Source organism: Myotis brandtii, unplaced genomic scaffold (genome assembly GCF_000412655.1).
Source record: "Myotis brandtii unplaced genomic scaffold, ASM41265v1 scaffold63, whole genome shotgun sequence".
In the NCBI taxonomy this organism is placed as follows: domain Eukaryota; kingdom Metazoa; phylum Chordata; class Mammalia; order Chiroptera; family Vespertilionidae; genus Myotis; species Myotis brandtii.
Window position 1 is genome coordinate 333,796 of NW_005370411.1, and position 13,988 is coordinate 347,783.

General features: G+C 39.2%; 1 protein-coding gene and 1 long non-coding RNA gene across 2 annotated transcripts in view; one reads left to right on the top strand and one right to left on the bottom strand.

Annotated features, from left to right (window-relative positions):
* Positions 1-13,988, top strand: part of LOC102255541 (ephrin type-A receptor 6) — a 994,071-nt gene that overhangs the window by 12,431 nt on the left and 967,652 nt on the right. The gene's annotated exons all lie outside the window — the stretch shown is intronic.
* On the bottom strand, positions 2,653-10,260 carry LOC106723703. The gene is made up of 3 exons (XR_001359411.1): positions 10,186-10,260; positions 3,110-3,116; positions 2,653-2,667 (listed from the first exon to the last, which is right to left on the bottom strand). It is a non-coding gene; the product is annotated as an uncharacterized LOC106723703 (long non-coding RNA).

Consider the following 13,988-nt stretch of genomic DNA (forward strand, 5'->3'; position numbering starts at 1 on the left):
ACCTTGGGCCCAGTCCGCAGGCCGACGCTCTATCCACTGAGCCAAACTGGTTAGGGCATTAGTTCAAACTTTTTACAAAGAAAACACTGAAAATTTTTTTCATCTCTCCCTCAGGATTTAGAGTCTACTCAGATAACATTTCTCTTGTGAATGCAAGTGACAATAATTAGTAGTTTCTATTCAGTGGGACGAGAAACAGCTGAGCAAACTAGTAGAGCGCATTGAACAAAATCGTAAGAGTTTTTTCAGTTTCTAAAATCAAAACCTGTACTTTGGTCCACTTGTTAACAATTAGTATAATGACTGAAAGAGAAAAAAAAGCACGCATGCGCGCGCGCGCGCACACACACACACACACACACACACACACACACACACGAGAGTAATAGCCAGGAAAATCTTAGAATACTAGAACACTTAAAGAGGGAAGTTCACTGTTACCTTGGCTATGTTATATGCTCAATTTAATGAGGGAGCAATCAGAAAGAGATCTCAGTTTTTAATCAGAAAAAAGAAACACACAATTTCAGAAGTGCCTGTTACTGGTATAGCATATTTCTTAGTATGGTTTAAAGTAAAAATTAAGGTGCTCCAGTTTTACTGTTATTTTCATGGTACTATATTAAGGAAAAATGTACATGTTGTATGACTTACTATTTTAGAGTTATTATATAATAACTTCATTTTATAGGTTAGAAATCTATAGCTCACCCAGGTTATTAAAATAACAGTTTGGTAGTTAAAAAAAAATACATGTATAAGGGCCTTTAAAATATTCACTATTTTATGGCTAGAAATAGACACACACACACACACACACACATATATACACACATATATGCATTGTGTTTTAGATTATTCAGGAGCCCATTTACCCAGTAAATCAGAATTAAGATTTAATAATTTATTTTAAAGTTTAGTATTCTAAAGATTTAATATAATTGTTAAAGCTAAGTGACTTTTTTTTCTTAAAAATGTTACTGAACTTTGGAATCAGATTACATTTGTTAGCCTCTTTCTATTATAAAGTTCTCATTTTATTGCAATGTAGCTATAGTTACCTTTGTTTTTCATTTTTTTTTATTTTTATCATTAGATATAAACACTTTGGTTCTTAATATATATGGTTTATTTACATAAACTTTCCTAGAATTCTCAAGCTTCTAAAATAGTAAATGTACATTCATTCAATTTTTAAATGAAATCTATTAATATCTACTGTGTTTTTTTCACTGGGCTGGGTACAGACAATACAAAGACAGGTCACTGTCTGGAATTTCCGAGAGCTTTAGATTTAACTAATGAGGCTATTTATATGTCAGTGAATAATTAAACATTCATTTATATATCAAAGCAATATGGATTTAGCTGTTCCATAGATAAGTTCACATCTATGAAATATTGTTTACAGAGATGAAAAGATAAAAGTACTGTTCTCAGTGATCTATGAAACACTGAAAATAAATATTCATTCAATATATTGTCCATGATTCTGTGTGACTGCTAGAAATGAAATAAGCTCTGCCTACTTGCTCTATGCCACTCCTGACCTTAGGACAATGCTATGAAATAGAAGAGATTTATCTGACAGTTAAATAATACCAATATAGCAAATATAAAATGAAGGAGAATAATATAACATTTTACAAACATATAGGAAGCATACGTTACACATGAGAAATGTAAATGAGTCTCACATTTGTCAGGATACATCGTAATGAATATATGAAAATAATAGGATAATTAAAATGAATGACTCTTGTAAAGACCTAAATTTTTAAGTTCCTTTTAATTAGTTATTCCGCACTGAAAGATTAAAACTTATTCTGTATATAAATAAAAATAACTAAGTGAATAGTGTCTTAGATTAAACATAGAACTTTTAAATAAGTGTTATATCTAGGCTTTTTTATTAAAAATTTTATCATTTTATAAAAATTTTTAATGATGGTGGCTGCTTTTAAAAATATAATAACATAAAATCTGAATTTTAATGGATTATATGTTTTGTCTACTGATTTTTACCTTTAGTTGAAAGTAAAATTAGCATTACCTACGTGGTTTACGTTATATGTTAACTTAAAAATTAAAAATGTTTCTATAGGTTCCTTGTCATCTTCTAACATGTTAATTTCTTGTTTGTTTTATTCTCTCTTTCCTAAATCTATTAAATATTTGTTCTTAGCCATGTTTTATAACTTTGAAATTGCTGGAATTCTTTAATATTTATTTTGGGAAAATTGTTAAAATACTATTTGATAGATCATTTGTATTTTATGTTTTCGAACGGTGCTTGTAGAAGCACAAAGAGATAGAAATTGCTGCCAGAACTTGATGTTTTTAAACACAGAAAATTAATAGCAGATTATCCCTGATTAGCTGTTGACATTTAAATTTGTACGTTAAATATGTCACAAAGCACTACAAACTATCAACTTAGTTTCTAAAATATAATAATACTCTTATTTTCAAATCCATCATTTTGTGGTCCTCTTCCTTCCTCCAGTATAAAATGCATTTAAAAATAATTGAAATGAGTACAAATATTTTTATAAACTGTACTTTAAATGATTGGTTAATTGAAGGAAGTATATATCTGCCAGTAAACCTATGGATTGCTTACCTCTTTACCTGCATCTAGGTTTGTTGTTGTTATTATTATTCTTACTATAACATCCTATTACAAGCATTATTTCTAATTTATGAAAAAAATATATGATACCTATTATGAATATTAATATATTTCTTTTAAAATCATTATATAATACCTAGAATATGGTTCTTTATTGCTATGTCATAAAAATTATTTTAATTCTGTGCCAGACTATATATATGTATTTTAAGTATTTTCTTCCATAGCAGATGATTTGCCTGGGCTGTCAGAATCTGTTGTTGCCAGATTGATTATGTTTTCTGAGGTTTGATATTTGAATTGTAAAAGCTTATGATTTTATATACACCCCACACAGACACATGGCACTTATTATGATATGGATCCTATTCTGGAAATGCATCTCTAGCTAGGTCGGAAGTTCTGCTTCTGATGTGGCACCAGATTTAGGAAGCTTATATGCTGCCTACAAAACTGAAGGGGGAAAAAATAACCCACTAATTATCTCCCTAATATATTTGTCACTGATACATTTATTGTCTAAGTCCAAGAGTGTCTAGTTCAGTGCACTTGCTTTCAAATTCTGATATTAACATTTATCCTTAATTCTATTCCATTGCAAAAGTAGGGAACATTTCTTGTGAATTGGGTATTTTTAATTTATATCCTTTAGCTATTCTTAAATTGGAAAGATTATGATTTTTGCTTTTTTTTATAACTCAGTTCTTTATATACTGCTTACATATGTCATGTTAAGCTCAAATATTTTCCCAAGTTGTCTTTTAATATGTTTATTACTATTTGGATATCATAATTAACTTCAACTTCCAAATTTTTACACTCATCATTTTTCCTCCCTCTTAAGATTTACTTCTGAAGACTCATGCATACATTGATGAATAGGTAGTCAGGAAATAAAATGTCCCCAGTAACTCTAATAATATTATCCTATATAATAAAGAGCTAACATACTAATTAGATCGGATGGCGGAATGACTTCCGGGACAACCTTCTGGGACAACCTTCAGGAAAGACCAGTGGGCAGGGGGCAGGGCTGCGAGGCAGCCGGGGCTGCGAGGGCCGAGCCCTTTACACGAATTTCGTGCATCAGGCCTCTAGCACCAAAATAAACTCCCTGCCAGAAGGTCAGTTGTGGAATTCCAATGACTAGAACTTATTCTGAAGTGGGGTTTCTTATCTTCCAATTTAAATTTATATCATCCTAATCACTTAACCAAATTATGTAAACAATATTATATTTATTGGTGGTACTTATTGATACCTTTCTAGGTATAGGTGGAAGAGAAGGGGAGAAGGCTCAAGCATAGGAATGTTTACTATTTGGAAAGGAGCCCACACAAAAGCAGGTACATGTAGCTTTACTGCGGGTGTGACTGTATATTGAATCCTGTACACATACACAACCTTATCATATTGTCTGGTTCTGAAAAAGTTCTTGTGTAGAAAAAGCTAGAAAGTAGTTGAAAGGGAGTTAAGAATTTGAGTAAGAAGTAAGGCTAAATCTCTAGTTGAGAAAAAGGAAGATTCCTTCTTCAGCTATCATTTCTCAACACTTAAAAATGTCTCTTGATCTTTTTCCCAGCCTATGTTTTTAGGTATTTTTTTTTTTTATGTGTAGGGAATCTTTCCACACCCTATTTAGCTATTTAGCTATTTTCTAGATATGTTATGGCTTTAGATTAATATAAAATGCATCAAAGGACATTATGACAACAAATTTTTTTGAAGATGTAAAATATTCTAAAAAGCAATTACTAGGTGTACTGGTTAATAATGTGAACTTTTTTCAATAGATGGAGTTACACATATGCTGATATATATGTGATTTGATATGTATGCTATTTTGTTGTATTGACAACAAGCTTCAAAACTTCATATGTCAAATATGCTGAAGGTGTTTTTTACACTTAAAAATGTTGAATTTCGTGCCAAAAAAAGAGCATTTGTGGGAAGTTATAATTCATTACTTTATTTTGAAGAAAAATGCTGCTGAATACTTCGGGAAGCTTATGGTGAATATGCTCCATCTTAAGATACTTGTGAACGTTGGTTTAAATGCTTTAAAAGTGATGATTTTGATTTGAAAGACAAAGAACGTCCATGTCAACCGAAAAAGTTTGAAGACCAACAGTTACAAGCATTATTGGATGAAGATATGTGTCAAACTCAAAAACAACTTGCAGAAATATTAAACGTTGCTCAGCAAACAATTTCCGATCATTTACAAGCAATGGAAAAGATTTTAAAGGAAGGAAAATGGGTGCCACATTAACTGAACGAAAAACAAATGGAAAACTGAAAAGTCATCAGTAAAATGTTGCTTCAACGGCATTAAAGAAAGTCTTTTTTGCATCGAATTGTGACTGGTGATGGAAAGTGGATTTATTTTGAGAATCCCAAATGCACAAAATCATGGGTTGATCCAGGTCAACCATCAACATCAACTGTAAGGCCAAATCGCTTCGGAAAGAAGACAATGCTCTGCATTTGGTGTGATCAGGAAGGTGTGATGTATTATGAGCTTCTAAAACCAGGTGAAACCGTTAATACTGATTGCTACCAACAACAAATAATCAATTTGAATCACGCTTTGATCGTGAAATGACCAGAATGTGCCAGAAGACACGGCAAAGTAATTTTGCTTCATGGTGACGCACCATCACACACTTCAAAACCAGTTAAACACACGTTAAAAGATCTTGCCTGAGAAGTATTCACCCGCTGTATTCACCAGACCTTGCTCCTTCAGATTACCACTTGTTCCGATCGATGGCACTCTCACTTTCTGAGCAGCACTTCAGAACATACGAAGAAGTGGAAAATTGGGTCTCTGAATGGTTTGCCTCAAAACAAGAAAAGTTCTATTGGGACGGTATCCACAAATTACCTGAAAGATGGGAGAAATGTGTAGCTAGCGATGGACATTACTTTGAATATAGCACTTTTGATGTTTCTCTTGAAATTATCATGTTTTCTTTGATTACAAAATCCGCCATTATTAATGGAGATGAAATTATTTTACAGAATAAATGAAGAACTAGAATTTTTCCATTTTTCAGTGCAAAATCTTTGGTTTCTTTTTGAAGAAACTTTGCTAAATCCCTTACTATTTCAGACAACAAAGTTAGTATTTTGGGACAACAATGCCTAATCCTCAGAAAGGAAGTAATACAATTAAATACAATCACCTCTTTTTAGTCCAAGAAGTTTATTTTCTGTCAGTAGTCTGCTTTCAAGCACTGTATGATGCTCCCTTCCCAATAAAATGGTACTAAAATAACTGAATTAAGAGTCTATGTTCTTTAGAGGTACTCAGAGGAAAAGAGGATTTGTCATTTGCTTGCCCTCCTGTTACAGGAACTACTGATAATTTTTAACCATTTGGTATTCAACAATTAATGTGTATTCTTCTTCTGAAAATTGAGTAATCAATACATCTTATACAATAAAAGGCTAATATGCAAATCGATTGAATGGTGGAACAACTGGTCACTATGACATGCACTGACCACCAGGGGGCAGATGCTCAATGTAGGAGTTGCCCCCTGGTGGTCAATGCACTACCACAGGGGGAGTGCCACTTAGCCAGAAGCTTGGCTCACAGCTGGCGAGCGCAGCAGCAGTGGTGAAAGACTCTCCCGCTTCCACAGCAGTGCTAAGGACCCGTCAGGGGATGTCCTATTCCCAGGAGTAGGCCTAAGCTGGCAGGCGAACATTCCCTGAGGAGTCCCGGACTGTGAGAGGACACAGGCCAGGCTGAGGGACACCCCCTTTAGTGCATGAATGTCATGCACCCAGCCTCTAGTCTATAATAATAAAAGTGTAATATGCTAACTAGACCAGGCATCCTTCTAGATGTCCTTCTGGATGGCCTTCCAGATGAAGCCAGGGCTGCAAGGGAAGCCTGGGTCCTGGGTGCCTGCCAGTGGCCAGAGGGATGCCGGGTTCCACGTGCCAGAGGGGAACCAGTGCTGGCAACTGGGGGAAGGAAGGCCTACTCTTGCATGAATTTCGTGCATCAGGCCTCTAGTTGTAGTATAAGAGCTATCTTCCAAACTCATGGGGAAATAGAGGTAGTATCTGCTTATCTGCTTCTTGTTCCCTTTTTCTTTAAAACATTCTGATTTAACTAGTGGCCCAGTGCATGAAATTTGTGCACATTAAAAGGGGATTAATTAGAGAAAATATTTTAATATTGCTATTTGCCCTTTATAATAGAAGTGTCAGAAATGAAAGAAAATTGGTAAAATGTATATGAAAATACATTTTATGAAAATGTATATGAAAGACTTCTTCCTGTCAGAGTCTGGGGCACACCACAGGACCCAGAGTCAAGTCCCCGCCCACCCATGTGTGCCTCAAAATTGCGGGAGACCCAGACCTGGCCGGCCCCCCCACTTTGGGCAAGATCCAGACCTGGCCAGTCCCACCCTTGTCAAGCCCTGCTGGGTGGGGGTGCAGCCTCAGGTCCCCTGGCCCAGGCCGGGGCAGGGGATGTGCCTTGAGGTCCCCCGTCAAGGCCCACTGGACGGGGAGGTTGCAGCCTCAGGTCCCCCGTCAAGCCCCACTGGGAGGGGGGTGCAGCCTCAGGTCCCCTGTCAAGCCCCTCTGGGTGGGGGGCATGGCCTGAGGTTCCCTGGGGTGAGGGGAACAGCCTTTAGGTCCCTCATCAAGCCCCGTTGTGCAGGGGCACGGCCTGAGGTCCTCCGGGGCGAGAGGAGCAGCCTGAGGTCCCCTGTCAAGCCCTTCTGGGTGGAGGGTGGGGCCTAAGGTCCCCAGGCCTGGTGCCAGGGCATGGGGTACAGCCTGAGGTCCCCCAGTCTGGCTCCAAGTTGGGAGGTGCGGCCTGAGGTTGCCTGTCAAGCCCCACAGGGGTGGGTGGGGGACGCAGTCTCAGGTCCCTGCTGTTTCCTCATTAAGGCTCGTTACAGGAATTCAGCCTCCGCTATGGGCACAGCCATCTTGTGTTACAGAAACCCCCGCCTCTGCTGCGGGCACCGCCATCTTTGTGGTGGAGTGACAGACAATTTGCATATTCCCTCTTAATTATATAGGATGATTGAAGTTCTGTATGAAATACTTATGACTGCAATACACAGGAAACGGAACATATTTGAAATACTATTTATAAAGCATGCATTACTGAATCTTGTAAAAAATTAAAAAATAATAGCTTACATGGGTATTCCTATATCTCTTAATACCTTTTCATAGTTACTTCCCCTCTGACCTAATACTTACTACATGTCTATATGCACTCACATACACAGGCACACACACACAGAATCTGAAACACTATGCTATTTGCTCTATAAATTCAGTAGTTGTTTTTTTTTTTACTAATGTGCATTTCATTTCAGTGCTATGATTAAAAGAACTATAAAGTTCAAGTGTGAGTACAATTTTATCTTTTCTGCTATATTTCAGGTCATATTGCATTAAGTATTTCAAATAGAACTGTTTGAGTCTGTAGGTATTAGGAAAATCAGTTCTAATTTAAGTTCAAAATAAATGGATAGCATCTTCATGCTTAAAGAGGAAAACTTTGACCATGTTTTATTCTCAGCAGTCTCTCCCATTAGTGCATATATAAAAATGTGTCTCCAGTTGATGGAGGATTGACACACTAGGAAAAAATTAAGGAAAAAATCTTTTCACTTGTGTATATGAGTCTAATTCTGCTACTTTATCTTTTCTATTCCATATCTCTTAAGATAGGTAAGATGCATAAATTACTGCCCTGACTGTACTAATGGAATTTATAGGGATGTTAAATTACTTGACAAAGCTAATAGGACAAATTAGTAACCACAAAGGAAAATGAAAGCATGTCTTAAGCTTGTTAGATCAGTGTCTTTTCTAAATGGAAAGAGAATTTCAAGCACCAGCTAGATTATTAAAAACTAGAGGCCCGGTGCATGAAAATCGTGCACTCAGGGGTGGTCACTCAGCACAGATTGCGAGAGGGTGCAGGCCAGGCCGAGGGACCCCACTGGCGCACTTTCAGGGTCGGGGATGGACGTGGGAGGTTGACCAGCCAGGGAGGGACTGTGGGAGGGCTCCAGGGTGCCCGGCCCATCTTGCTAAGTCCCAATTGGCCAGACCCCAGCAGCAAGCTAACCTACCGGTTGGAGCATCTGCCCCCGGTGGTCAGTGCACGTCATAGAGACTGGTTGACCACGTCATAGTGAGCAGTTGGATGGCCTTAGCATATCATTAGCATATTACACTTCGATTGGTTGAATGACTGACCAGACGACTGGACACTTAGCATATTAGGATTTTATTATATATGATGCAAAGATAATAAATTTAATATCTTGATATTTTAAAAAATATAATCTATTCCCTTATAAGTAATGATAATATGTTTTAAAATAATAGAATTATTTGGAAAAAAACTTTATAAAGAAGAATTTCTTTCCTGGGCTGTACAACTATACTTTATTAGAAGTTAATACTCATGACTTTAAGTAATATTATCATATTTACTCTTACATTCTTTTTATATATAATTTTTGAGGCTATAAGGCTCTTTGTGCTTCTGCTTCTCTATCATCTGTTTAATGACAAATTTATCCTAATACTTTTAAACTATGTTAATCACTGTGCAAGCAGTCTTTTTCTAAAAATGTTTTTGTACATTCCAGTGACCAGACATTACATATGTGATCATCCAAAAAAATCCTGCAGGCATCCAGTACCATGCCTAATTATTAGAATACTGGTGGCCCGGTGCATGAAATTTGTGCACATTAAAAGGAAATTAATTAGAGGAAATATTTTAATATTTTAATAATTGCTATTTGCCCTTTGTCACCCTCATTGGGCGACACCAAGACCTGTCTGGCCCCACCCCATCAAGCCCCACCAGGCGGGGGACACAGCCTCACATCCTGGGGTTGGGGGTGTGACCTCAGGTCCCCCGGCCCTGGCCCGTGCCACACAGCCTCACCCAGACCTGCCACGCCATGAGACTCCAGACCTGCTCCACCGCAGGACCCATCAATGCACTTCCTGTTGACCAGTCCTTTGGTCGTTACAGATGAAAATGAAGTCATCCATTTAAGCATGCACATTCATTTTCAATGCCTGATTGTCTATGTTCTCTAAATTGCAAAATAAGACCTTTAGTCAGATAGCATCATACTGCCAAGTTCTTTATATAATGACACATACCATTCTCTCCACTCAGTATGCTCCATTTGAGTGGATTAAATGTCTGTGACTCATATGAAAGGCACTGCTGCTTGCTCTTAACAGATGAAGAATTAGCTCATTACCTAATGCCATAAAGTGGTTTAAATGGCATATACTGGCTTGAAAAAAAGAAGGAAAAATAAAACAAAAACCAAAAAGCAACGTTCAGTGCTGTGGACGGCAGAATCCTCTTCCTTTCCCTTTGTTTTGTTTTTTTTCTGCTTTTCTCATGAACCTATTTGCACTCTACCTCAAAATCAACACAGAAGACAAAATCAGATGCTGTAATCTGCATTTTATAGTGCCATTTGAGTACCAAGAGGTGTTTTTCAGTCTTTACTTTTTTTTTAAACCAATGCAGCTCAAACTTGCTCCCAATGTTCCAGGAGCCAGGCCAACGTGGCTGTGCGGACACACCTTTGCTAGGTGCTGTCAGGCTTCAGGCCTGGGGCAGGGAACACGCCAGGTGTTGCTGGAAATGAATCAGCTCTCCTCTCTACATAGCAGGAGTCTTTTCATTATAAAATGCAAAGCAGCAGCCATTTTCCATTACTTCCATCCCCAGCTCTCCTTGCCAGGGGCATAGGAAGGGACTGGGAGGATATTTACTCTCGGCTCTTGGATTTCTCTTATTTAATGGAGCCCAGTGACAGCTGCTTCTCTGAGCAGAATGCCAGCCGGCTCAGGGTTAGCCACACCTGGAAGGCAAGCGGCAGGGCTGACAGGGGCTTTGACCAAGCCCAAGTGCACGGGTCACAGCAACCTCGGCAGACGGGCTGCTCCCGAAGACTCTAGGCCCCTCCTAGCTCTGCACCCCAACTCCCTGCTCTCCCTCTTTTACCCATAGGTGCCACCAGCATGGTGTGTCCCAAGACTTGGTGTACAGATGCCAGGGTTGCAGGTTCAAGATGCTACGTCTCCTCGTGGCACTTTGAGGCGTAAGTGCCAGCAGGGACCTTTCCACTTGGTCTTGGTCTTTGGTCACTGCTGAGGTTTTCTGGATTCTCTAGGCTAGGGACAGCTAGGGCCTTTGCCTCTGACCAACACCATGCCTACAGCCTGCCTGGGGTACCCCCAGCCCCGGGAAAGAGTGGGGGGTGGGGACGTTGGCTAGCTGCCCCACCCTCAATTGGGGTGGGAGAGGCTGATCAGGGGTGGGGCCAGGGGCGTGGCTGGGCAGGACAGCTATCTTGTGATGGCTTTAAGGCATGAGGGTAAATCTGCATATTACCTCTTTATTATATAGGATTATTGACTATATTCCCCATGCTTTAATTTATATCCCCATGATGATTCTGTAACAACAAATTTATACTTCTTTTTCTTTAAATATACTTCTTTTATTGATTTCAGAGAGGAAGGGAGAGGGAGAGAGAGAGAGAGAGAAATATCAATGATGAGAGAGAATCACTGATTGGCTGCCTCTTGCGCGCCCCCCACTGGGGATCAAGCCCGCAACCCGGGCATGTGTCCTTGGCCGGAATTGAACCTGGGACCCTTCAGTCTGCAGGCCGATGCTCTGTCCACTGAGCCAAACCGACTAGGGCAAATTTATACTTCTTAATCCCTTCACTTTTTTTGCCCACCACCACCCCATCATCAACAAAGAGTTCTTTATATTTATGGGTCTGTTTCTGTTTTGCTTGTTCATTTTTGTTTGTAGATTTGATTGTTGATAGAATAAAAAAGAACCAGTTATAAATGGAGGCTACACTGACTGAAATAAAGAATAATTAATAGAAAATCAACAGTAGAGCAGATGAAGCTGAGAATCAGATCATTGATTTGGAATATAAGGGAGCAAAAAAAAAAAAAAACACCCAATCAAAACAGAAAAAAGAATAAAAAAACTGAAGATGGTTAAGGAGTCTCTGGGACAACTTTAAGTGTACCAAAATTCGTATCATGGGAGTGCTGGAAGAAGAAGAGAGAGAGCAAGAAATTGAGAACCTATTTGAAAAAAAATAATGACAGTAAACTTCCCTTACCTGAAGAAAGAGACAGACATACAAGTCTAGAAAATTCAGAGAGTCCCAAACAAGAAGAATCCAAAGAGGCACATACCAAGACACATTATAATTAAAATACAAAAGGTTAAAGACAGAGAATCTTAAAAACAGCAAAAGAAAAGCAGTTAGTTACCTAAACGGGAGTGTCCATACGATTATCAACTGATTTCTCAACAGAAACTTTGCAGGCCAGAAGGGAGTAGCAAGAAATATTCAGAGATGAAAAGCTGGGAGTACAACCAAAATTATTCTACCCTGCAAAAACTGTCATTTAGAATTGAAGGACAGATAAATAGCTTCTCAGACAAGAAAAATATAAAGGCATTCATCACCACCAAACCAGTATTTTATGAAATGTTAAAAGGTCTTATTTAAGAAGAAAAGCCAAGCTGTTGTGGTTCAGTGTTTGAATGTCAACCTATAAACTACAAGGTCATAGTTCGATTCCTGTATAGGGCAAATGCCCAAGTTTTGGGCTCAATCCCCAGTAGGGGGTGTGTAGGAGGCAGCCAATCAGTGATTTTCTCTCTTCATTTATGTTTCTAAAGTGTGCAAGCAGCCCTGATTAATGACAATTTAAGTAACTAATGAGAAGTTGTAGTCTTCAGCCCCTGACCCTTCTCCATTTGGGCTCCTTTTTATTTTCTTTCTTTTTTAAAAAAAATATATTTTTATTGATTTCAGAGAGGAAGGAAGAGGGAGAGAGAGATAGAAACATCCATGATGAGAGAAAATCATGGATTGGCTTCATCCTACAAGTCCCTCACTGGGGATCAAGCCCACAACCTGGGCATGTGCCCTTGACCGGAATCGACCCGGGGACCTTTCAGTTCGCAGGCCGACACTCTATCCACTGAGCCAAACCGGCTAGGGCTATTTTCTGTTTTATTTCAATGTAGCATAGCAACTATCAAATATTAGTGTGTATAAGAATTTCTATAGATCTTATTTAAATAACAGTTTGCTCAGCCCTACTACCAATGAATTGAATGTAGTATTTGAGATAATGCTTAGAACTATTCACTTAATTTTTGTGTGTGTATGTCTATGTTTTTGTTTGTTTATTTAATCCATTCACCTTTTTTACCCACCCCCCAAAACCCTCTCCCCTCTGGCAGCTGTCAGTATGTTTTATGTATCTATGAATCCACATATAAGTGAAATCATATGGTATTTATCTTTCTCTGACTGGCATATTTCACTTAGCGTAATACTCTCCAGGTCTATCCAGGCTGTCACAAAAGGTAAGATTTCCTTCTTTTTCATGGCTGAGTAGTATTTCATTGTGTTAATGTACCACAGCTTTCTTATCCACTCATCTACTGCTGGGCACTTGGCCTGCTTTAAGATCTTGGCTATTGTAAATAACTCTGCAATGAACTGAAATTAGTGTTTCAAATTAGTGTTTGTTTTCTTCTGATACATTCCTTAGAACTGTTCACTTTAAAAAAGCACTCTAATTTAGATGCAGATGGCTTGAGGAGACTGACTTAAGACATCCCCATCTGTATCCATTCTATTTCTTTATAAGAAGTAGGAATTAAAACTAGTTAAAATAAGCAGGAAATAAATTTATAAGAGATGGGATTCTGGGCAGCTCTTGTGATCTAGGCATCAGGAATTAAGCATAAATCTCATTGGGCTGGATTTATTTCAGCCCATTTTTTCCTATAATTGTACTAGAGGTCCAGTACACAAAAATTTGTGCACTCGGGGGTCCTGCTGGGGTGCCTGGCTAGCCTGGGTGAATGGTTGATGGCTGTTTGCAGGCTGGCCACAGCCCCTTTAGTGTGGGGGTCCCGGCTGGGGTGCCTGGCCAGCCTGCATGAGGGGCTGAGGGCCATTTTCAGCCTGGCCACACCCCCTTCAGGGTAAGAGGTCCTGCTGGGGTGCCTGGCCAGTCTGGGTGAGGGGCTGATGGATGTTTGCAAGCTGGCCAAGCCACCCAGCGGGGACCCTCGCCCCATGATGGTGTGGCCAGCCTGGATGAGGGGCTGATGGCTGTTTGCAGGCTGGCCGCAGCCCCCACCCACCCAAGCTCCCAGTGGAGGCTGGCTGCCTTAGGGCCTGCTGGCTTAGGCCCGCTCCCCAGGGGATTGGGCCTAAGCTGGCAGTCAGACATCCCTCTGGCAGCCCGGCAGCCCGGC